At 54.5% G+C, this 23,751-nt stretch overlaps 1 long non-coding RNA gene across 8 annotated transcripts; it reads left to right on the top strand.

Annotated features, from left to right (window-relative positions):
- The first annotated feature begins 3,014 nt into the window (after positions 1–3,014).
- On the top strand, positions 3,015–19,890 carry LOC125331033. 8 transcript variants are annotated; one of them, XR_007205829.1, is made up of 4 exons: positions 3,015–3,203; positions 3,472–5,092; positions 7,828–9,285; positions 10,500–11,638. It is a non-coding gene; the product is annotated as an uncharacterized LOC125331033 (long non-coding RNA). The 8 variants fall into 8 exon arrangements; XR_007205825.1 differs by having other exon boundaries at positions 3,015–4,098; positions 4,995–5,092; XR_007205826.1 differs by having other exon boundaries at positions 3,015–4,098; positions 4,656–5,092.
- Positions 19,891–23,751: the final 3,861 nt, after the last annotated feature.

The raw sequence follows: 23,751 nt of genomic DNA, 5'->3' as shown, positions 1-23,751 counted from the left end.
GTATTGGCCAGGGCTTGAGGTTTTGTGTTTTTTAAACAGCGTGTGGCGACTTTTGCCTAAACTTCTCCAGACAGACCTTTTGTGCCAGATTACCTGTCTAGCTGGGCTCTTATCGACGTGTTTATCACTGCCGCCTCTCGCTGTCAGCACTGTTTATAGGCAGGGGAACCGAAACCCTACGCTAAGAAATTTCCTCCTCCTCTTTTTTTTCAAATCTGCATCTGTTCCAGACTCCCTTTCATTAGAGACCACATGAAAGACAAAATAATCCCAGGCTATCAGGCACAGAAACCTTCACAAGGTAAACTCCTCTTTGCTGGTAAATAAGGCACACCCTGGCTGGGGCTCTGCCCTGGCACCCAGGGAGGTCCTGTCCAGCCCCTGTCACCTGCATCCTTATTCCTGGATACCTGCAAGGCCTTCAACACCCGCCAGGGCATTTGCAGACCCACAGTGAAAATCCAGAGTGCAAAGTAATGTTAGACCCCAGAGATTTCTTCCTGCACCTGCATCCCCATTGTTGTGGTGGTGCACAGCAAATGCCTCCAGGGAGGCTTGGGCGGGGGGGGGGGGGGGGGGGGGGGGGGGGGGGGGAATGCGTTCCATGCCTTTTTTACCTGTTGTAAAAATATTTGTAGAGTTGCAGCAGGCTGTAGAGAGCAATTTTTGGGGAGGGAGGAGCAGGGCTGATACCGATTAGGCAGGAAATGGCTCAGTGTGGATGGCATCCATATGGGAGAGCTGATAGATTTGGCGTCTTGAAGGCATCCCTTGATGGATCCACTGATAACCTGGCAGCAAAACAGACCTGGACTCTCTGATTCCCTGCCAGCAGCTGAGCCGCAGCCTGCTTGCTTGGCCTTCTTTAACACCTTTTTGCCATGAGAAATTGTTGCCCTGCCCTGGGGATCAGTGGCCCCATGGTACCCCTGGGGGGCTCAGCTGGCCAGTCCCCACTGTGCTGCCTGCCGGGGATGCTGCTCCAGCTCCTTCCCTTTGAAGGCTCGGTGTGAAATCTGGTCGGAGTTTAGGGAGGCAGAAGGGCAGCTTGCAGAGCAACCTGCATCCTTGGGATGAAAAAGCTTCGTTTTGTGGCTCTGGAAAGAATCAGCGCATTTCCAAGCTGGGCTTCTGCCTTCCATTGGAGACAGATGGAGAGTGCAAAACATGGGGAAGGCATCCGGCTGCTCCCGCCACGCAGGGAACCAGCTCACTCTCAGGCGTGGGTCCTGCTCCATGTCTTTCTCTGGGCAGTTTAATTTCATGGCCCACCTTTTGTGCACATCCATGAGGTTCGAAGCCAACATGGAGGTGGTGGGAAGCCAGTGGCCCAGATGTGTCACTGAAGACCCTCAGGGTGACTGGGAACCCAGTGAGGCCTTCCAGTGCCAAGGAATGCTGGTGCATCCTACTCTGTGGTGGCTTTCCTTCCCTGGAAACTGGCAGCAAAAACAAGAGGATTTCAGAGCAAAATCAGTATGTAGCAGGATGATGCCTGGAAAGGAAGCAAGATGGAGAATATGGTGATGTAGCAGAGAGAGGGCAGTGGTCCCTTGCAGAGATAAACTGGAGATTTGGGAGGCAGAAGCCACTTTGTGTGCCTGCTGGTTCTTAGTGCTGCTGAGGGTCTGCAGCCTCCTTCACCAGCCCCGGCCAGGCTGATCAAATACAAAACATGAGACTGAACCCTGGTATGGTTTGGGAGGAAAGTTTTTTGCATGGGCATAGTTGCCTCCTGCATGACTCACTGGGTAATACTTTTGGGGAGAAAAGCTTGTCAGCTGAAGTTATGCTTCCTTCCATGCTTCCAAACAGGTCAAGGGCAGGGGATTGCCCTGACACCCACCTCCTCGAACTCCCCATCCCTCCCTCCCACAAGCACCCCTGGGGTTCCCTGGTGAAGTGTGGCTGGGCTCTCCTGTGCTGCTGACAAATTCATGCCCAGATTAAAAGGAAGCTCTTGTAGCAGAAGGTCAGCTGTGTAATGACTGCCCTAAAGCTGCCCAGGGTTACAGCAAATCTGATGGGTCAAATAGATCCCCCAAAAGTGCAGGCAACCCTCCCACTCACTGGCTGCATTAGCCACAGCAAGAACTGTTTGCTCCCGCTCCAGGGTCACGGCCTCCTCAGGTGTGAGTTGGGACAGTAATTTCCCTGTGGTTATTTCTACGATAACTTATTTCAGGTTTTTATGATGCTTACAAATTGGACAACATCTTAAAACATAATTCAGGCCTTAACTGGCTTTAAATGTGTGTGATTTTACAGGGATGTGTAAAATATTTTTAAGTGTTGGTAAATTCCAGGGATTGGAGCTGTGGGCAGATGGGGAGGCATGGAGGGTCCGGCCCGAAAATGTTTTTGGAGAACCGAGCCAGGAACCAGCAATTGGGAGTTGTTTACAACCGTGAGAAGCTGTGTGGTTTGAGCAGGTTGTAGACCACATAACAAAATGTTTATGGGGAGGGAATCTGCACCTCCTCTTCCCCTTAAAATTGGTTTAATTTGTACAAATTAGCTGTGTAGCCAAGCACTTGCTACTGATATACAAGAATTGCTGTGGCAGGGAGACGGCTCCCAGGTGCTGGAAATAAAAGGCAGCAGATGAACTGGAGTGAAGTTGTGTTCCTCAGGAAGGTCAATCAGCATGGCAGGAACTGGCCATGTGAACGGTCTCGTGCCTTTGAACAGTCCTCCACCAACTCCTTCCTGGTGGGAAGGTGGCTGCTCCACTCCTGCTGTCCCATCAAAGCAGCAGGCGTGGGTGAGAGGCAAACCCGACCCTGAGGACTGTTGGGTAGGGGATGGGTGTGCAGCAGTGAAATATAGGGCTGCAGCCACCCCACCTCTTGCCTGGGGCAGGCACGGGATCTGGCAGAGCCGTGGTAGCTCCAATCTCTCAGGCAAGGCTGTGGCCACAGAGGGGACGGGTTTGCTGCCACATGTGTTACACAGTGGTTGAGTGAGGACAGCGTCCCAAGGGTGGCTTGCAGGGGTGGGTAGGGAGGGCTCTGGCAGGTACTACTCCCTTCCCTAATGAGCGGGAGGCACCGCTCTGGCTGGGATTGGATTTGCCAATACTGACAGAAGCAGGGTTGCTAACACAGCACATGGTCCTGCAGCAGAGGCACCCAGGTGGATCATGCTGGTGAGATCGAGCTGGGATATGGTTCTTGTCCTTCACAAGCAAGAAGGTGCTTTGGGTAAGCAAACACGATCCTGTGGCGAGGAGCTAGAGTTGATCAGCAGGCAATGCTCCAGGAATGGTGCTGCTCCAAGCAGGGAGGCAGGAGGACTGTCCCAAGCAAACTGGCTGTTTCAGGTGAAGTCTTGGCGAGCAGAGCTTGGGGAGGTGGGAGCTGCACAGACATGGCACCAGCCTGTGTGCCCTCGTCTCCAGCAGGCAAGGATCTCTGTGGGTGTTTGTGTTTGCAGAAGTAACACTCTTGTCTTGCTCTTTCCTTTCATGAGGGTGTGGGCATTTGACTGAAATGCAATCCCAGGAAAGGCCAAGGATTTTGGCTGTTGCTGCAGGCACATAAGGAAGGTGTTACTGCCAAGTGCTCCCCTCCATCCAGGCGAGAGGTGTTGCGGAGGTGGCTGGAGGCTGCAGGGACACACAGGGAGACGGGGGAACCCTTGGGCAAGGCAGGGTGGCAGCAGAGGATCTGGGGGAGCTCTTTGCAGGTAGTTTGGCATCACAACAGCACCCGTGGCCAGGCTGGCCTGGCCACCAACATCTCCTTCTACCAGACTTGGATGGCTGCAGCTGCCAGTCTCATCACCAAAGCCCACGTGAGATTTCCTGCCTGCATCTCTTCCAAAAAAAGCAACTTCCAGCCCACGGGAGAAAACGGAGCGTAATGGTAGAGACGCTGCGATGATGCATCGTCTCACGGACACCCACCCACGTCTGCGGGAGCAGGGACCCGCCTGGGCAGCCCTGGACCCTGCTGCAGGGGATGGGGCGTGCAGGGCAGCTGTGGCCATCTGCTTCATTGACACTGGGAGCTTTCAGAACCCCATCAGTGGAGCAGGAGAGAGTGTGTGATTGACATCCCTCCAAAGGAGATTGCTCCGAGAGACACCCCAATAAAAGTTTGTATGAAGCTCCTTGGGGACAGGCAGAGTTGGGGGGTCCTGTTCTCCATGCACAGCTCATGCCCGTGAAATGCACTGAACTCCTCCAAGGCTGCCCCAGGGGTCAGTGAGGGGCTGGGGACCAGCGAGACTGTTTTGGGCTCTGGCCATGTGCTGCCAGCAAGTGCAGAGTACCTCAAACACAGCAGCTGTGCACCCAGCAAATGTGCTGGAGGGAGCCTGGGGGTGGACAGGGAATTTGGGGAGGGCTCCCTCCCTGAGTTTCCTGCGGGGCAGGTTTGCAGGCAGAGGGGAGTATCTCAGGGAGGTAACAAGGTGCTGACAAGAAGCGGTTTGTTTTTCCGGATGGTGTTTCACAGCTCCCTGTGGAGCTGTCCGTGGGGACAGGGGAGCACCGAGGCAGGGGAGCACCCCACAGGGCCGAGGGCTGGTCTCGCTCACAGGAAAGAGCGCAGGAGTTGCTGGCTGTTGGTATGAATTCAGCCCGGCTCCGCCATAAGGAAGTGATTGAAGCTTTCACGATCTGTTTAAGCAGTGACATATGTTTCCTGCAGGCGCGGCGTGCTGCATGCCAGCGGATGAGATACGGCCCTGCGTCCCTGCCTGGCTCTGCCAGCACGGGGTAGGGCTGGCCCCATCCCTACGGCCGCGTTTGATACAGCCACAGCCGTCGCTGCCTGTGTGGGAAGGGGAAATTGCTCACACGGCAAAGGGAAATAAACATGAGGTGACCAGCCCTGACAAAAAAAGCGTGTATTTCTCTGGTCTGAGGCCCCTCTGCAGGCAGAGCCACATGATGCGCAGTGGGGCTGGGGATGAAGGAGGGGAAGCTGGGGCTGCGGTGATGTCTGCAAACTCCCTCTCACTTACAGGGAGTCCCTCCCTCCCTCCAGGTCTTATCTCAGCTTTCAGCGCTGAGACATCAGAGGGACCAACGCTGGGGAGTCGTGGGGTATGGAAAAGGCCAAACTGCCCAAACCATCGAGCCCAGGTGAGGTACTCTGCCAAATTCAGAAGCAGCCAAAGTGGGCTGAGTGATTTTCCTGGGGAGGGGGCTCTCCTCTGGAAACTGCAGTGGCTGAGCACCCAGGCACAGATACTCAGGCTCAAGCTTGCATGGATTCCAGACCCATCCTCACCTGCACCCCCCAGCTCTTTCTGTCCCATTCTTCAGCATAGGGGAAGTAATTCAGAAGATGAAAGACTGACTGGGAACCTTGGACCAGGAGCATGCCAAGCTCAGGGAGTGCTAGGGATGCCATGAACTAGGCAGGTTGGGAATGACTGAGACATCAGGCAGCTGTGAAACCGTGAGCAGGAGGATTTGGACATCATTCAGGAGCTGGAAGCAGGTGATGGTCCCCAGGTCTGAGAAGGGCGTAGGCAGCCAGGGTCTATGGGAACCTTTGCCAGAAATTGAGGCCATGCAGGGGGCTGAGCTGGAGGAACGGGAGAAGGCAAAATGTTGGGAGAGAGGCTGAGGGCTGCCAGAAGGGATACAGACCCTACTGGGGAGCAAGATCCAGTGGGTGGCTGGTGAGTGAGGCTGACACCCACCCAGACACCCATGCAGCCTCCAGCCTGTCCAAGATGAGCCTAAAGATGGGTTTGTGGCAGAGGTTGTAAACTTGGTGTGAGAGTGAGAGAGGGAAGGGATGAGGAGACTATGTTTGAGCTGAAAGCACCAGGAGCTTCCTCGTCATTCCTCAAGACCAGTGTCTCTCTTGGCATCAGTAGCCTGCTGACCATACTGACAGAAAAGACAGCCAGGAACAGGGCTTTCCATCCCTTGCTGGGGATTCTGGCTTTAAAACATAACCTTCTTCCTTAGCTACAGGGCAGAGAGCCCTACTGTGCTGCAGGGCAGCACCAGCTCCCTACTTCTCCCATTAGCTGCCACATCCTTCAGCAGTAAGGCACCAGGCAAGCCAGTGCTCACCTTCAGAGCAGCAGTAGTCCATCCTCACTCACTGTGAGCCTTTCCAACAGGGAAGAGCGATTTTATGAAAGGACTTCTGTCCTTCTGAAGTTTTCTTAGAGTGCTTTTATCCCCTCATTGCTCCACGTTTAGTGCATTTATCTGCAGGATTAAAGGTATTTCTTCAAGTAGGTGGGAATACCTCCTTGCCTGTGGCTTGCCTGGGTTCAGGAGCCTCCAGCTTGTGCGTGGTAGTGTTAGTGCAGGATGACAAGTGGTACCTTGCTCCAGGAGGCTGCACTGAGTTGATGAGACAGGGGCTGTTTTGTCAGGGATCAGCATCACCCTCATGAAGTTTCATGGCTGCAATCGGCAGCAGCCAGAGCTCTCCCCTCTGCACAGCCAGGGCTTTCTCTGCAGGTTTCAGACATCCCAGGCCCGTGTTCGTTAGCAGGTAGCCAAGGTTTGCTGTGACTCAGTGCAGCAGTTTGCTCCAGCACTGGATTACCTTCACACATTACAAATCAGTGCTGAGTTTCTCCACGGTTTTGGCACTGGGCAGGTGCCTGGAGCACGTTGCAGGGAGGAAAAGGCTGGGGGAGGTGGAGCAGGTGAACTTCACTCTTCCAGCTCTGGAACAAAGCTCCTACTCCTGGTCGTAGCCTTTGTAGGGAGAGATGACGTTCTTTGCCCTGCTGGCAGCACCGCAGCAAGCTCTGCAGTGCTATGGCTCTGCTCAGGCACATGGAGTGTCACAACAATTGGGGTGCTTTTCTCAAAAGCTGCTCCCTGGCAGGCACTGAGGCAGCCCACACTGAGCAGCAGTTGATCATTCTCCATGTAACTGCTAGAGATGCCTAAATAATTCATTAATGGTTTGGGGAAACAAAAATATTGTGCAGTGAGTAATTTCTTGCCAGTGATGTTGTGCACAGGTGAAGCAGCTCACAGGCAGCCACAACAGCACGGTATTTGTGGGACATCGTGGGCCCAGGCTTTTTCCCCTGACTTTTTATTTCTTTTTTTTTTTCCCCATGTGAACTGTCCTGACTCTGTCTCTGCACAAACATGAAGGTTTTTTGCTTCCCAGGGAAGTGGGGTGAGGTGGTTGAAACAGAACATGGGCTGGCAGAAAGGGATGTTGGGAGTGGGCAGGGGCTCATGAGACCATCACAGCCTTGCTTGGCCTGGCTCTTTGCATTGCACACAGGAGCCATGGGGACATCAGAAATTTCTGCTCCCAAAACCTCATTTCCAGCAATGGGACTGGTGGCACCATGCCAGGCAGAGCCCTCCCCAGCCAGTCCCCATGAACTGATGACAAAGAGTTCCAGGAAACCCGTCCCAGACCCAGCGTGGGCAGGGGAAGGGCCCAAGAGCCTCATGCCGATAGCAGTGACAAGGAACTCCTGTTTCTCCAAAGGCATCTGGGAAATGTCCCCGGCTGTCTGTCCCTGGCATATCGCAGTGCCAGAGGCAGCAGGCTGAAAGCAGGGCTCCAGCTGTCTGTGAGCCCAGGGGAAAGGGGCAGCAAATCCCCTGAACTGCTCTGGGCAAGCAGCACCCCAGCATTGGGCTTTGGACATGGTGGGAAGTTTGTGCCCCAGCACTAAGCTGCAACTTGTGTGGGTCCCTGGAGGAAGCCCATGCTGCATCCCCTGCAGCTCCTGCTTGTCACTCTGTTAAATTTCCATTTTAACATGAAAACAGCTGTTTTCATGGTACCTCTGTGTTATTTACAGAGTCATGCATTCAATCCCTGCTGAAAACCATGCTATACAGTCCAGCAGTGCCTCGTTGTCTCGCAGGTACCGAGTGGGTGGACGGGGAAGTGATGCCAGCCCCAGGGTCAGGCCACCAGCACTCCTCATGCTTTGCCCATGGCCACCCTGGCAGTTCATGGTGAAACCAGGATGATTCAAGGGGGGCAAACCCATCTCAGAGTGTTCCTGGTCCAGAGCAATGGCTGTGGATGAACCTGTCTCCATCCCCGTGAACCAAGCCCTCTGAGCCTGAGACCGGAATGCTTGATGCACATCAAGGGACAGAGACAACAACTGTTGGCTGTGCTCAATGGTGCTTTGTTCTTGGCCCAGGAAGCAATGAAAATCCTCCTGCTTTGAAGCCTGAGGAGGCCTTTTTATTATATCCAGGGCTTCTGGAAAAGGAAACTGCAAGTGCTTTCCCATAACGTGATAAAAAGCTCTCCTGGCTGAGACCACGGCAACTTCTTACACGTGAGAGCGGTGAGTCAGTGCAGCATGAGGCTGGGCTCAGTGCTTGCCCAGCCACTGGAAATCACTGATTCTTGGTGTGTATGTAACTGGGATTCAAAAGAACCTTGGCGTGAGTCCTGTTGACCTTGCACTTCACCCCAGAGACCTGACAGCTGTGGTGCCTGGTCCATGTAGTGCCTGGTCCAGTGGCCATAAAGCAGTGAGGGTCAAGCAGACCCTGGGCCCTCTGTGCTGGTTGGGAAGCATTGGGGAGGTGCAGGTCATGCAGCAGAAGAGAGTTCACAAGTCTCCCATGTCTGCACCTGAGAGCGGGCAGCTGTGGGCGAGTGCTGGGGTGCACGGTGGAATCTCCTGTGCTCATGCAGGGATGCTCCTGGGTGAGGAGGTTGCCAGAGCACCTGTGGCTTCAGGAGGAGAGCCTGGAGTTGCTCCCCATCCTTTCTCACAAGGCTGGGGCACAGTGGGTCCTCCTTGGCACAGCCCCCAGCCTGGCTGGGTAACTCCCAAGTGGTAAAGCTGGCCTAATTAGTCTGTTTAATCTTCTCCCATAAATCACTCCTCCCCATCCCCTGCAGACTATCGGCAGCATCTGATGTCATTAGTTAATTTAAACATGGGAGTTCACACGTTGGCTTATCGGAGCCATCTCCTTTCCCCCCTAAGCGCTTGCTCGGTGCATCCCTGGCTGCTGCTAGATCCGATCTGCGCCCGCTTTGAAGCCGTGATGGGCTGCCAGCAGGCGAGGTGCTGCCTGCTTCCCTGCCTGCTTCCCTGCCTGCTGGCAGGTGGGAGGGGAGATGGAGATCCTGCTTCTCCCCTTCCCCGCGATCCCTGTTTTCTGAACTTCTCCTCTGACTCATCAATTTGATTTGATGTTTTCACCTTTGTTTTACAAATAGCAGTTTGGCCGAGTGCTGGAAGGAGAAGGCAGCTCCGATGCTGCTGCAGCTTCCCCGGCTGCCAGGGGAAGTAATAGAGTCTTAGAATCATCTGGGTTGGAAAAGATCACCTGTAAGATCATCGAGTCAGGTGAGTGGGGTCCTGGGGAGGGAGCTGGTGGGCACCCAGTCTGCCCTTGTACCTGGCAGGGATGTGGGGAAGCTGGGATTACTGCAGGTTGACCACGGGGAAGTGCAGGCTTGGCCACTAATGGCATGTACTGCCCACTGGTTGTGCTGTCACTTCTCCATCCTCATTTTCCTCTTCCTCCCTGGGTCTCCAGCCTGATGGGAGCAGGACTCCTCAAGTCTTTGGGGTGGGATGTCCCCAGCTACATGGTACTCAGGGCTTCCTAAGTGAGCTCTGTTGGTTTGGGGGCAATGCTGACAGCCTGGGCACACACCTGTCCTTCCGTCTGCATGGGCAGGTGGCAGTGAGCCCGAGAGTCTTGGCAGGGCCAGCACAGCAACACAAATGCTCAGCTCCTGGTGCAAGATGGGAGGGGGAAAGTGGGGGGCTTGGCAGCAGGAGTGAGATATCTGGACTGGGGAGATCTGACAGGAGCCCACAGCAAGAGTCTGGTGACTCCCAGCTGGTTTTCCAGTCTGGTGACTCCCAGCTGGTTTTCCATGGAGCACTGGAAGGTGGGAGTCATCCCAGCCACTGGGTACCACGCTGCACCCATGGGCAGGAAGCACCCAGGCTGGGAAATGCCTGGCTGGGTGCCCTGCAGAGGCAGAGCCCTGCCCACAGAGCAGCCCTGGGCAGCCCCCTCCCACAGCAGCACCCCCAGGGCAGCCCCACATCAGGGCAGCAGCTGGGCACGGCACCCACTGGCACAGCACACGTGGCCCACAGCCCCCGAGGGGGCTCTGGCTGCTGCATGAGCTGGCACCTCGAGCATGGGGTGTGGGTGATGCCCTACACCTGAGGCTACATGTCCTCCCAGTGCACCCTCTGCACCCCTGGGCTCTGCTCCTGTTGCTCCCAGCAGGGTGAGGGACGGCTGCTCACCCTGGGACCTGTCAATCCAGGCTGCTTCCAAGAATGCTCTGTGCATCCCTGGGGCACATTGACTGACAGCACAAAAGAACCACCACAGACAGCTTTTTGGGGACACATTTTTGGCCAGAGCACCCTGAAGCAGCCCCTTTAAAGCATCCTGGTGGTTTCAGGAGGGGACACAGTGCCTGTGCTCCTCGGCTGGCTTTGTGGCTGGCCTCCTCCTCCCACTTTCCTGTTCCAAGGGGGAGCTGCAGCCGTGTTTGGTTTTGTAGTCCAAGCTCTGGATTTATTGCTTCCAGATCTTCATGTGTTTGTTTACAAAATGAAAGACGGCTGGGTGAGCCTGCTTTCTACTCCTCCGGCCTGCCTGCTGCAGCCCACAGGGGATCTTTCAGTCTTGGGACAATGCCTCCCTTCACGTCTCACGGGCACCCAAACATTGCATGAGTGGGGGACACATCCGTGGGGCTGATGTCCTGGGCAGGTGTTAAACCTGTGCCCTGGGTGTTGAGGATGACAGGGGAAGGCACGGGTACAGCCCTGTGCACCGCCCAGGCACCACAGACCGTACAGCACACGGGGACGAGGGGCTCTGTCTGGGCGTGCTCGACTTGTCCCCTGTCCCCAGGCTGCCGCTCCCCTTCTGCTGTGGCCGGAAGACATGAGCTCCCGATTAAAGGATATTTCAACCAGACGCAGGGGCTGTGGCAGCCGGGGGAACGCGCAACAGGAGGGGACGGGGACAGGACGCGTGAGAGACCAGAGGAGAAGCTAATTTACGCTGGAATGTAAATACAGCAGCAGCACGCTGCTCCGCAGGGCGCGTCACCCCCCTCCTGGCTCTGGAACACGGGTTAGAGCTGCCCAGGACAGCTCGGGCCACGTCCCTGCTGTGCCAGAACCCGCATCTCACCTGGGCACTGTGCAGAGGTGAGGAGGAGGAGGAGGGTCAGGGGCTGTTGCAGCAGCCCAGTGCCACTGCTGCTGTTCTTTCTCTCTGCATTGAGGTAGCACAGGTCACACATCCACTGCAGAGGAACGGAGTCTTAGCCTTCCCAAATAATCCTAAGAATCAATAGCAGCGTCGTGGATGTGCAGAACAACAGCTCCGAGTTGAGAGGGGAACTTCTCAGCAGGATTAACTCAGAAACCCAGTGACAACACTCTAAGTATCTGTGCTATCTGTGTCCCTGCTGCTCATTCTAGCAGATAGTTCCTACTAATGAGCTTTACTCAACAGCTCTAGATTTGTCTGTAAGAGCAAACTCCAGGGATCAAAAAATAAGGTTTAGGATGCAAATATTCTGCGAGATATCCAGATTTTTTGTGGTTGTTCTTTAGTCCAGGGAAAATTTTTAAAGGAAGCAAGGAGAGATCCTCTAGAATGTAAGACAGAGAAAACTTTTTAAAATAAAAGACCAAATAACGCAAAATCGTGGGTTTGGTTGTTTGGGGGTGCTTTTTTTTAGCTTTAAACCACTGAATTTGGAAAAATTCCCTTCTGCTCACCCAGGGCAGTGTGAGCACAGATGCCCCAGCCCTGGGGAGCAAGTCAGGCTCATCCACTCCTCTCCGGTTTGCAGAATATCACTGGGGAAGCTGTGGGCACACTGATGGGTGCCAGGACACCTCACTACCCGGGACAGAGGAAGCTCAGCAGATGGGTGGTCTGTGGCAGGTGACAAAGAGGCTCAAATAAGTCCCTAAAATGTCCAGCCCAGGCTGGCAGTGGGCTCCTCCTCTGTCCCGAGGTTGGACCCCAGTGCAAGGACCTGAGCTCAGACACAGATACTGGGAGAATTCACACACCAAGACAGGTTGTTTTTCAGTGTTCTTTAATCTTCCACATGGCTTTTTTTTTTTTTTTTTTTTTTTTTTTTTCATTTTGAGGCAGGAGTACTAACTGCTAAGGATGCATATGGAATTTGAATATGAATGATAAGAACAGCTGTGTATATCTATTATGAATGAACATAAACAGAAATGTATAAACTGAGATTTTGGGGCTTTTGGAAGAATTAGTGCCTTTGTTCCTGGATTTTTTTCCTATCAAAGTTTGAACCAAAGCCCATTAGCCTGGACTTTCCCGCAGCCGACCAAGCCAGGAGCTTCATTTCGTCCTGGCTCTGAGCCATGCTGAATTCTCCTCAACAGCTCACTGAGCCCTAATCCTAACAAATTTACCCAGAGAAGTGGGTCTCTTATTACACAGCCTAATTTGAATGCTTTCCAAGGTTAATTTCAGCTCCCTCTCCCTCTCCAAACACGCCTGCCCCTCCAGAGCCAGCTCCCCCCTTCCCCAGCTCCCCCCCGGCTCCCCGTAAGCGCCAGCCCGGGGGGAGCAGCCCCATTCACCACCGAGATGGTTTTTAAACGAGAAAATAATGGGATGTGTGTCCCTGGGTCCGGACTCTGCCTGGAGGGTTTCTTAATGCTGAGCGGCTTCCTCCGCAAATTAATTGCAACTTTCGTTGGGCAAAAATAGCCCTGGAAGCCCCTTCCCCACAGGCTCTTCCGCACGTGATATTGCTCAGTTCATAATCTGATTCCTACGACTCTATTCCTTCCTTCCCGTCCCCAGCGTGCCGGTGAGTGCCTGCGAGGGTGCCGGCAGGGTGACCCAGCTGTCAGCCACGCCAGGGCCAGGGAGCATCGCTGCCGCCCAGCCGAGACAGCCCTGGCTCTTGCTTTGCAACAGACTGTGCAAGAAAACCTCAGCGTGGGGAAACTGAAACCCGGCCCAGTGCAGGGAGCAGCTGTCAGATCCATTAGGGAAGGGATAGAGAAGGAACCAGCTATGCCTGGTGGACGGCGATTGCAGGAGAGGGGCGGTGGAGGGGCTGTGGGGTGGCAGGGGCTCGCAGCAGGGGGTTAAAAGGGACGGGACAAGGGGCAATGGGTTTAGACTGGAAGAGGGTCAATTTAGATTAAATATAAGGAATGAGTTTTTTACATTGACGATGGTGAAACACTGGCACAGGTTGCCCAGAGAGGTGATGGGGTGAATGCCCCATCCCTGGAAGGCCAGGCTGGATGGGGCTCTGAGTATCTGAATTGGCTGAAGATGCCCCTGCCCATGGCAAGGGGGTTGGACTAGACGGCATTTAAACCCAAACCATTCTATGATTCTATAAAAGGAAGGATTAGGTGGAAAATTGTACGGAGGAGCCAGGAGCCCGCCTCACCCACCAGCCCACCTGCATGTGGCCCCAGGGATAATTTCTGCTGGCTTTTACCTGCAAGAAGCAGAGACTTTCCCCAGCAGCTGGGCCTGGGGGGTTGTGCTGGGTCATGGTAGGTGTGGAATGGCGACTCTGCAGCCCTGGGACAGGGGTTTTCCACATGTCCTCAGGCAGTGAGGTCCCAGGTGCATGGGGCAGAGTGCCCTGCCTGTCTCCCAGCTGCCCTGGAGCTGAAATTCACCTTTTCTCTCCTTTCCTCACATTTTTCCTCCTTTTACTCAGTTAATGCTTTTATATTTGCTCACTCTGAGCATCACAGGTAGTGCAGTATTTCATCACCCCGGCAGGAGATGGGGCAGGGAAGGGGTTGGGGATGTGCTCTGTGCCATGCCAGGGTGGCTGAGCTGGGCTGGAGTGCCAGTGGGATGAGAACAGCACTGGTCTCTTCCCGTCAGTGATTCCACGAAGATGTCCTCTCTGAAGTACCTCCCCAGGTCATGTCTTCTGCTGTAACGTCCTGCTGCCAGGTAACCTCCTGTGCCTGCTCCCTGTCCCCTGAAGCCCTGCTGCCCAGTGGTCACCTCACTGAGTGGATACCTGTGTTGGATGATTTTGCTCCAGGCATATGAGCTGCATTTATCAAAGCTGAGCCACATCTTATCTCCTGGCTGTTGCTGCCTGCTCCCAGCCTGTGAATCCTGGCTGCAGGGTGTTTGCAGCGGTTCCCCAGCACTGTGGGTTGTGGTGGATTTGGGATGCCAGTTTCAGGGTGAGGGGCACCCTGGGGCAGGTCTTTGGGGTGTGGGTTGGAAGGCCCAGCATAGATGTAGCCCCATCTGCCAGGAGGATGCTGGTCATTGCTATAAGGTCAACCTTAAATCATGGGAATAATAATAAGGCTGCCTGGAGGAAAGGAGAGAGCAAACTGAATCTGGACTGAGTGAGGTTGCATGGACACATCAGCATGACCATTTCATGGAAATCATTTTAAAAAGGGGGGGGAAAATCATCGAGTTTAGATCAAAGGATTTGGGACACAGCAGCCAGGGCACAATCCCATGAGGACACCCTGGGAGAGGACATGCCCACTGAGATCCCACATCCATGAGTTCCTGCTCCTGCCCTGTTGCGTTAGGGAAGGTCCAGGGCAACTCTTGACTACAGAAGGTGTGGGAAAAGAGCCCAAAGGATTGAGGGAGATGCTGCTTCATTCAGGATGGGGACTGGTATCTTGTCGCCAGCTTTACTGCAACCAGGTGTGGTGCCTGGTGTGAAGGGAAAGAACATTTGCTTTTAGGGATGGCCAAAATTTACCAAGTTGTGGTGGCAAACACTGAAAGAGGAAGTTTTAGAAGGGAAATAAAACATTAATATTTCAGGGCTTAAGGCAATCCTCAGTGCAAAGGCAGGAAAGTAATTAGTGCTGTAGATGGGGAAAGAACCAGTATTAAATGGAATTGGGGCGAGCGCAGGTTGAAGGGGCTGCAAGGAGGAGGATGGGCAAGGGCTCTCCAGGAGATGGCAAGGAATGAGCCTGGAGGCCCCCAGGAAACCCCCCCAGCACACCAAGCCCCAGCAGCACCGTATTTCAGGGGGGGCTGTGCCTGCAATAAGCCAGCCCTCCTCCTCCTCCTCCTCCTCCTCCTCGCCTCGGCTCTGCTGGCCACAGGCCAGGTGAAACGCTCCCCCGAGCACGGCGGGGACTGGTCCAACCCCGCACAGCTCCAATTATCCCTGGCTGGAGACTTTCCAGGAATCCCATCCCCTCTCCCTCCACCGACCCTGCCTGCCCCAGCCTCCCCCCCTCAAAGCAATTTGACTTTTATAGTAATAACTTCTGAACCCTGGACTGGGGCCGTGCCAAGGAAAGCAGCAGAAAACAATGTGATGGGCCTCGGCAGGCGCGGAAACTCCAGCGACCGAGACCAGCCCTAAAATAACTTTTGAGCGATTGTTATTTATTCTGGGAGAAAGTTCGTTCATTCACAATTTGGAGGGGAGATAAATGAGGGCGGGCTGGGGCTGCCCAGCAGAAGCACATCGTGGCTGCGGATGCAGGGCGCCTGCAGCACCAGGGCAGCTGGCTCACCACAGTCCTCCTGCACATGTCCTGCTGCAAAACCTTCTTTAAAGGTTTTTGAGTTCATCTGAAAGCCCTGGGCTCAGGTGGAGGAGTCCAGCTCGAGGCTGGGGGGTCTGCATGTGCCACCAGGTGCAGGGGCACTCTGTGTGTCTGCGCCTGCACGTTTCAGTTCCCCAGGCATGCTGTTCAGCCTGGTGGCTGTGCCACGTGCCACTGGCTTGCACACCCGCACCTGGGCTCTGCACGCTGAAGCCGTCGTTGTCTGATGGGCAGCAGGTGGTGCAGGCAAACTCCAGGCAGGAACAGACAGCATCCTGCTGCCAGTCCCGGTGAGTATCAGTGTGTGCACAGCAGCTGTCAGCCAACATCAGCTGGGCAAGCAGCAAGTGGTGCAACCTCAGTAATTCTGCAGCTCTGAGCCGCCTCAGCTTCCCTGCAATGCACAGGGGCTGAACCAGAGCTCCCAGAGGAGCCTTGAGCAGCCTGGGCAACCCTGGGCACTTCTGAATCGGGGACACTCTCCAAAGAGGCAGCCAGCCAGCCAGCCCTCAGCACTGCCGCGTGTCTGCTCGTGCAAGTGTTTTATGGTCCCTGTCACCACAGGCTGGGCACTCGCTGGGATTTGGAGTGCAGTGGTGACTCTGCCAGACAAGGCTCAGGCTGTGTTACCCTCAGGGGGGTGGCTGGGCTCCCTTGGCAGATTTGGAGAACAAATGCTGGGGAAACCTCATCTGTGCCTGCTGGGTGACAGGAGTGACAGAGACCTCAGCGTGGCTCTGTGGGCAGCTGGATGGGAGGGACAGACAGGACCTGACTGGGTATGAGGGCCTTACCAGCTCTGTGTGCACATCATCACCAAGAGAGATACACATCCAAGACTACCTGCCCACGAGCATCTCAGGGGCAAGGGTTGATCCTGGTCCACTGTGGCATGATGCTGCAGTGACAGGGCACAGCATCACCATCATCACCTACCCTGCACACCAGACCTTGGAAAGTGCACTGTTCTGGGGTGGGAAAACGCCACCATATCCTCTCCCACCAAGAGAACAGCAGCACTTGCCTGGGCCACCTCTCTCCTCCTGCTGCCTCCATGCTGGGGGACCTTGCTGAGAGCCACCAAATATTTCTGCTTTGGAATTGACATGTGGACACATTGGAGCTGGGGGCCTGGAGCTGCAAAAGGGGATGATTCAGTGCTGCCCTTTGCAGAGCGAGGAGGGCACCAGTTCATGTTTAGCAACACAGTCACTCTGGTACTGGATAAACTGTCACCCAGCCGCCCTTGCATGGGGACAGCAGGGCTAAGGCAGGGTCACACACGGGGCAGAAGCAGCCCTTGGCAGTGCCGGTCGGCACACACAGCTTCCTTCATGGCACAGTGCCCGCGACGGTGAGACTGGCCCTGCTGGCCCCATCCCTCATCCTGCCAGGCAGGAAAGGCTCCGGCCCCTGTGCCTCCTCGCCTCTCCGCATTCCCTGCCCTCTGCCCCGCCATCACTGTGGACAGCCCCATGCTTGCCAGGTGACTTCCAGCCTCGCTGCTCTTTGGGCTGTCTGAGCAGCTCGTGATCTTGGCAGGCAGCTCGGAGTCCTACCAGTCGTTATTACAATGATTATTTGTGTCTTCCCAGCTCAAAAGGGCTTTCCTCTTACCTCGCCCCTGGCTGGCCTCGGGCCAGGTGGGACTGTGGAGGGAGCAAGGGGAGAGGGCAGCATCCTGCACTGTCAGAGCAGGGGACTGCAGTGGGATGCAGGAGATGGGGCAGAGGGAAGGACAGGTCTTGTCCCTCCTCCTGAATGCTCAGATTGGAAATCAACACCCTCTTGGTTAATTCATTAGCTTTGATTAGCACCTCTGAAGCTCAGACCAGCTAATGGGCTCCCTCCCGCTGGTTAATCTCCAAGAGGAGTTCAGCAAGGTTATCTGAACCAGGAATGGCGAGGGAAGGATGGGGATGAGTGCAGTTGAATTAGGAAGCTGTTAAATGAAGAAGCCAAACTGAGCCAGAATAGGGCTGTTGCAAAATGTCCCCATGGCTAAAACATGGGGTAAAGCATCATTAAAACACAGGGCAGAACACAGCAGCATGGTTGCACTCATCTGGGTCTGGGCTGGGGGCTGGGGCAGCAAGTGCCTGTGGACACCAGCCCAGCCTGGGGCTTGGGGTCATGTTTGTCAGATCCATCCCATGCAGATCCCTTCACCAATACCTTCATCTCCCTACGTGGGCTGCATCTTCCTCCACGTGGGGGTTCCTCTGCAGCCTGGATTTCGTTGTTGATTAAATTAGCTCAGCAGTAACCTATTTGTGATGATGATGTGAGGTAGCGACCTTCAGTGTTTTCATTAAAATATACATGTATATATTTGTTTTCTGCGGTTATAAATGTAATTCCACAATCCACTGAGGAGCCGGTAATTTTCTGGCTGAGGTGGGAAGTTGCTGACATCTTGTGATACATGACAAGATTGATTGTATTTGCTTACCCTTTAACCTAATAAAGAAAAATAATGTTTCTTAGTCTCACTAATTCTCTATAAACTTGGACATTGCTTTATATCAGCTGGAAGTGCAGGCGCTGAACCGTATCATTGCTGGGGCAGGAATTTTGCTCCCCAGGCCCTCCCCGGTTCCCAGGTGAGGGGGACCAGCATGGCAGCATTGTCCCCAGGAGTGCCCAACACCTCTGGGTCTGAAAGGACTGTGGTGGTCGTGGCAGGGAGGTGGCCTCTGCACCCTGTGCATCCTGCTTGCTGGGAAAGCATTAACCAATTTACTGCTAATCGTGTTATCACCAGCACATCTGAGCAGCTGCTGGGGCAGCACAGGCCAAAGCAAACACGGCCCAGTGCCCTGAGGACACGGAGCAGCCAGAGGCAGCTGCGCCTACTCTCAGGTTTCCAGGTCCCATATCTCCCACCGCAGTGGTCCAGTTGGCCTCTGGAAGGAAGGAGACTCCACAGGACAAACCCAGCCAGTACTGCAGTGGGCAGAAGGGATGCTGCAGCAGGGAGGGCAGGAGCTGCCCTGGCCAAAATCTGGGCTGGTACCCTGACACCAGTGCCTGGGTGGCCTTTGGTGTGCTGCACAGCAGGCACTGTGCCTGCAAAACATCCGCTTTCCTTCACTGGGAGACGGTAAGAGGTGAAGGAACAGGCTGGGTGTCAGGGTGCATGTGGCAGTGGGTCTGCCATCCCAACACACCATCTCCTCCACCCTCCCTTCCCGGGGACAGCCCTCTCTGGGGGAAGAAATTACAGGGCAGGGCGAGCAATGCCACTACAACGCAGTTCCCCTCAGTTACCCATCCATCCTCTGGGGGATCATCATTCCTGAGTTGTTCTTACTCAGTTTCTCAGCCCTGCACCTGTCTTGGCTTCTTGGACCTTCTCCACAGCACAGCACACAGCAAACAGGGCACACATGTGTCCCCAGGTCAACAGCATTGGGGCATTGCATTGCCCCAAAGTGATGGACTGTGCCCATGGCAGAGTGCCCCTGGCCTGGGGGTGTGTGGATGAAAGCTTTCCCCTGCTCTGCAGCGGAGCTGGCAAGGGGCTGCTCACCTGCCCAGCGTGGTGGCTCGCCAGCCAGCTGCCAACCGGCCGGGAATTGCCTTTGCCTTTGCTGGTGTGCTTAAAAATAACCCACTAGCTTGTCAAGGTTATAAAGAGAGAGAGAACAAATTGCTTTCTGAGTTGATTAAACTGCTCAGCGTGGCTGCGCACGCAGCGCTCTCCGTACGGCTGGGACGAGACAGAGTCTGGCGCGTTAATTTGCACTCGGCAGTTCCTGTGCTAATAAGGGCTTGATGAGCTGCCTCCTCATACCCTCATCACCGGCCCCTCTGAGCAATGCTTGACTGGGCCCTGGGGCACTTGGGGCACTTTGTCTATTCAAAATGCCTTTTTTTTTGTTGCCTTTCCGTTGCTTTTGAGCAGTGCCATGTCCGGAGCTGCCCTGGAGCCACTGGACCAAATCTCCAGAGGATTTCAGCAGGTCCCTGCTTCATCCCAGGGCAGCTGAGCCAGTACAGGCAGAAGCACGCTCCAAAATTCAGCTGCAAGGAGAAAAACCCACCCATGGCCACAAATTGCTGCCAGATATTTCTCCATGCCGGTGCAACAGCCGCCCTCGCCGCCGCGCCGCTCAGCATCACCCCATGATACTGCTGCCGCAACGGGGTCTCCGTGCTTGAAAGAGGTTTCCAAATATAACCAGGCCCTTGCCTCCCCCTGCAACTTTCTGGGAAAATCCCTTTCTGCCTAAAATTATCCAGATGTGCTTTACAGCTCGAGGGGAGTTTGTGGGAAAAATACGAGGTTCGCTGGATGAGATGTTTCCTGAAGTGTGGGGCTGGGAGCTGGTTCCACTTTGGAGCAGACCCGCGCCGCTCACGCGCCGCCGCTGCCAGAGCTTGGCTTAGTTAGTTAAACCAGATTGAGTTTATCTCTGAATAAGAACTAGGGAATGAAAGCGCTTTTTCTTTTTTCTAATCTTTTTTTAATTCATACTCCGTGTTGGGGAAAGGCAGAAGATTTACTAAGCAGATTGGTGCTTCCTAGCACTCTGGCTCTGGTGTCCTTCTGGTAGGTGTCCTTTGTGGTTTATCTAGTTTATCAGCACTGTGGGCTCCTACTGATATCCTGCACCCCAAAGGGCATCCCAAGGAGCTGACATCAGGGATCCATCCAGGGGCCAAATTGGGGGCCAAATTGTGCAAAGCAACCCAGGGGCTGTGTCCTTCAACTGATGAATGAATTTTCAGTGACGACGAAGCAGCGGTGGGTGCAGACCCTGGGGTAGGGGCTTCACATAAATCGTAGCAATTTGCTGGCTCTGCCACTCTAAATCCTGTCTAATTATACCAAGTGCAGCATCTGACATTAATTTGTTACAGTGTGTGTGTATAGAGCACCAGACATTTTGGGGACGGATTTAAGAGCAGCCCTCAGATCTTTGCCCTTGCAATCCACTGCCAGTCACAAACGACTGCATTTGGCCTCCTAGTTACCGGCCTACAGTGGAAAATTGATTATTTTGAAGTCTAAAATATTATTATTATTTACATCTACAATCATATTACAGATGCAAAATTCAAGGCTGTATTCAAGCATCTTTGGGGGAAATAAAATAAAAAATAAAAAGAAGTATTGGCCCTCTTTGCTCCTAGCTGCCCTTTTCAGTCTCTGAGCTGCAAAATAAGATTGACAGTGACTTCAAGACACCAGCAGCAAAGCACAGCCCGGGTCACAAGCCTGCAGAGCACTCTGGAGGGGAGGATGCCTGGGAACCAGGCTGAGGAGTAGCTGGTGTGGACTGAGCCATGCGATGTCAGGTTTTTAACCAGCTTGCTGGAGCTCTTTGAGGATATTACTGCTTCGCTAGATAAGAGAAATTCAAGGGATGTGCTATACTTAGAGTTTCAAAACACTCTTGGCATCAGTGCAGATCAAAGCCGAATGGTACAGGCAGCATCCCGGAATAGAAGGTGAAAGAGGAAAAAGATTTGGAATTTACTGGGAGGAAAAAAAAAATACGCTGAAACCAACAGCACGAGGCTGCTGAGCTAAAAATAGCAAAGAAGGTATTAGCAGTGGCTCCACACACCAACTGACACACAGCTCTGCTACCCAGCTTGGGGAGAAACCTTCCATCCAAGAAGGAGGTGCTCAAGGAAAGCACACCAGTCCCTGGAGAGCCCACTGCCCCAGTCTGGCTCCCAGCTGAACCCAGTGGGGACCAGTAAGGTTTGGGCAACCCCCAGCAGGGCGTGCTCTGTGTCAGCCTGTCCCCTCCAGCAGCCCATCATGTCCCTGCCATGTCAGGTTATCTGTGCCCCACCAGCAGCTCTTTCCAATCTCATAAATTGGAACAGTGCTGCTTTGTCAGCTCCCACGCTGGTGGCCAGCCACGGCCAGGGGCTTTTATACAATCCTGCTCTGCCCTGGGATGTGGTGCTGCCACCACCGCAGCAGGGCTGGGGCGTTCATGCCCTCTCCACGATGGCACACACCAAGTGCTTCTTCAGCCCTTCCTCTTCCTCACTGCCTCTTGGTGCTCATGGCAGCAGTGACAAGTCTGCCGCTTGCCACCCAGGCTGGCTAGAGGAGCCCAGGGAGGGCAAGGTGACAATCACCACATCCTTGTGTGGTACCCCTGGTCAGGACTGTGCCTTTAGACAAGTTTTTACTACAATGTCCAGCCAGCAAGGAGGAATGGCATTCTTCAAACCTGCTCTTGAAGCACCATAGTTGTATGACAAACCTGCAGCAGAGCCGGGAGTAAGGGGGGAACCCCTCTAAAGCATCAGCTGCTGGGTGACAGGGTTCAGCTGAGGGAGATCACAGCCAGGGAAAGTCCCACGGAGGGACACCTGTGAGTGATAGTTGGGTGGAGCTCCTATAAGGAGCTCACATGCCCTTGGCTGTGTGATGGGGTGTTTCTTGTAGAACAGTATGATTTGGACTTGAAATGAAGGAGGGGTTTCTCTCATGTGCACTCTTCCTGTCCATCTTCTGCTTGTGGGTTCAAAGGTGAAAGTCATTCTGCCCTCCCTGGGAGGGAGGAGTATTTCTGAAGCCCCTCAAGCCATGGAGCCCCTCCTCTAGGCTAGCGCAACTGAGCTAATTGCAGCCCTGCAAGGGGCAGGCAGGCAGGCCCTGCCACACAGGACACCCTAACTCCAGCTGTGCTGAAAGGGACAAGTCTGCTAGAGCAGAGGCACCAGGGGCTGCTGCCACATTCCCCATGGATCCTGGCAGCCCCTTTGGTGGCTGGGAAAGGACTTAATCCTGTACCCCTGCAGCGATGCAAACACCTCCCCAAAAAGGGCTGGACCCCAGGGTGATGGTGTATACTATTTCTGAGAACAGGCATCCTTCCTCCCAGAGCACCCCTGAGCCAAACCTCATCCCAGGGGTGACAGTTCACCCTGCCACATGCCTGGCACTGGGGCCTGGAGCACAGGGACTGCTCCCTGGGCTAGGGGTGGGTGCGGGAGTGGTGCTGGGAGCCAGCTGTCCTGGCCCCACCGCGCGCCGCCGGGTTTCCTCTTGGCCGTGCCAGGCTCCTGCCAGCTGAGTTTGAGGTGAGGCATTAACACTGGTATCTCTGTTAATATTGCTATAAAGCAATAAAGGTAACTTGATTGCGGAAAGGCAAGGAGACCAGCGGGTTTGGAGCCGTTCCACAGTGCTGCTATTAGAAAGCTCGAAATGAGAGTTATTAAATTACTGCCAGGTACTGCAGGTTTTTCCTAACAGGGAGACTTCGGCTTGGCTCGGAAACTTAAGCTCTGGCTTGTTCAGGTTAATTAAAAGAGAGCTGGACATCTTCCAGGGCCTTGCTTCTCATTTGTGATGGCCACCCCCTCCTCTCCAAGGCCTGGGCAGAGTGTGCCACGAGCACCCATGAGCATTACCCCACTGAGGGATGCTGAGGGGGCATTGGGCATCAGCACTGGGCAGGGTTGACAGGCCAGGGAAGCCAGGCTGGATGTCCTGGAGGATGGTGACCTGAGTGTCACTTGCTGTCCCCCAGTGCCTTTGTGCCATCTGTCCTGGGATGCTGTTTCTGGACCCATGGAGCATGGCAGGTACTGGGGCTGTGATCCCTGCCCTTTACCCCAGCTAGGGGCCTCAGGAACCGAACACGGGTAGCAGCCAGAGGTGTCTGTGATGTTCTGCATTTGCCCATTGCCCCTGGTCCCCAGCAAATTCCTGATTCCTTTATAGGGAAACAAGGGGCAAGTACAGTACAGCGAGAGAATGGCTGGTGGGAGGCAGGGGGCAGGCAGGCGAACAATGCCCACGCTGTCCCTCTTCCCACCCTTTTTATTGCGTTGCTCTTGGCATCTGACATGTTCTCGCTGCTGCACAACTGGCACTTAGGGATTTATGTGGCCTCTCATCACAGAGAGCAGGAAACACAGTGCAAACAGGGAAGAGAGGGCAATTTGGGCTGGGTTTGGAGAGGATTGCCTTCTCTGACTGGGAGCAATTTTCCTTTCACCTGTGTTTAGTCATCCCCGCTGCTGCTTTGACTCCTGCCTCAGCCTCTGCAGGTATTTTCCTGCTCCCTCATGGGGTGATGGAAAGTTTTCAGCAGCCCCCTCTCCTTGCCCTGGAGCAGATCACCTGCAGAGTGGCCTTTGTGGGGCTGGGGGTGCAGACAGGTGGCTGTTCTGCCTGGCCCCCTCTGGCTGGGAACTACAGACAGAGGGGCTGGGGACTCAGGGCTGCACTGACCCTCCCTCCTCCTGCCTGTCTTTGATCCCCTG

Source organism: Corvus hawaiiensis, chromosome 10 (assembly GCF_020740725.1).
Source record: "Corvus hawaiiensis isolate bCorHaw1 chromosome 10, bCorHaw1.pri.cur, whole genome shotgun sequence".
NCBI lineage: Eukaryota > Metazoa > Chordata > Aves > Passeriformes > Corvidae > Corvus > Corvus hawaiiensis.
Note: the sequence above shows the minus strand (reverse complement) of the source record. Positions and strands in the feature narration are given on the sequence as shown.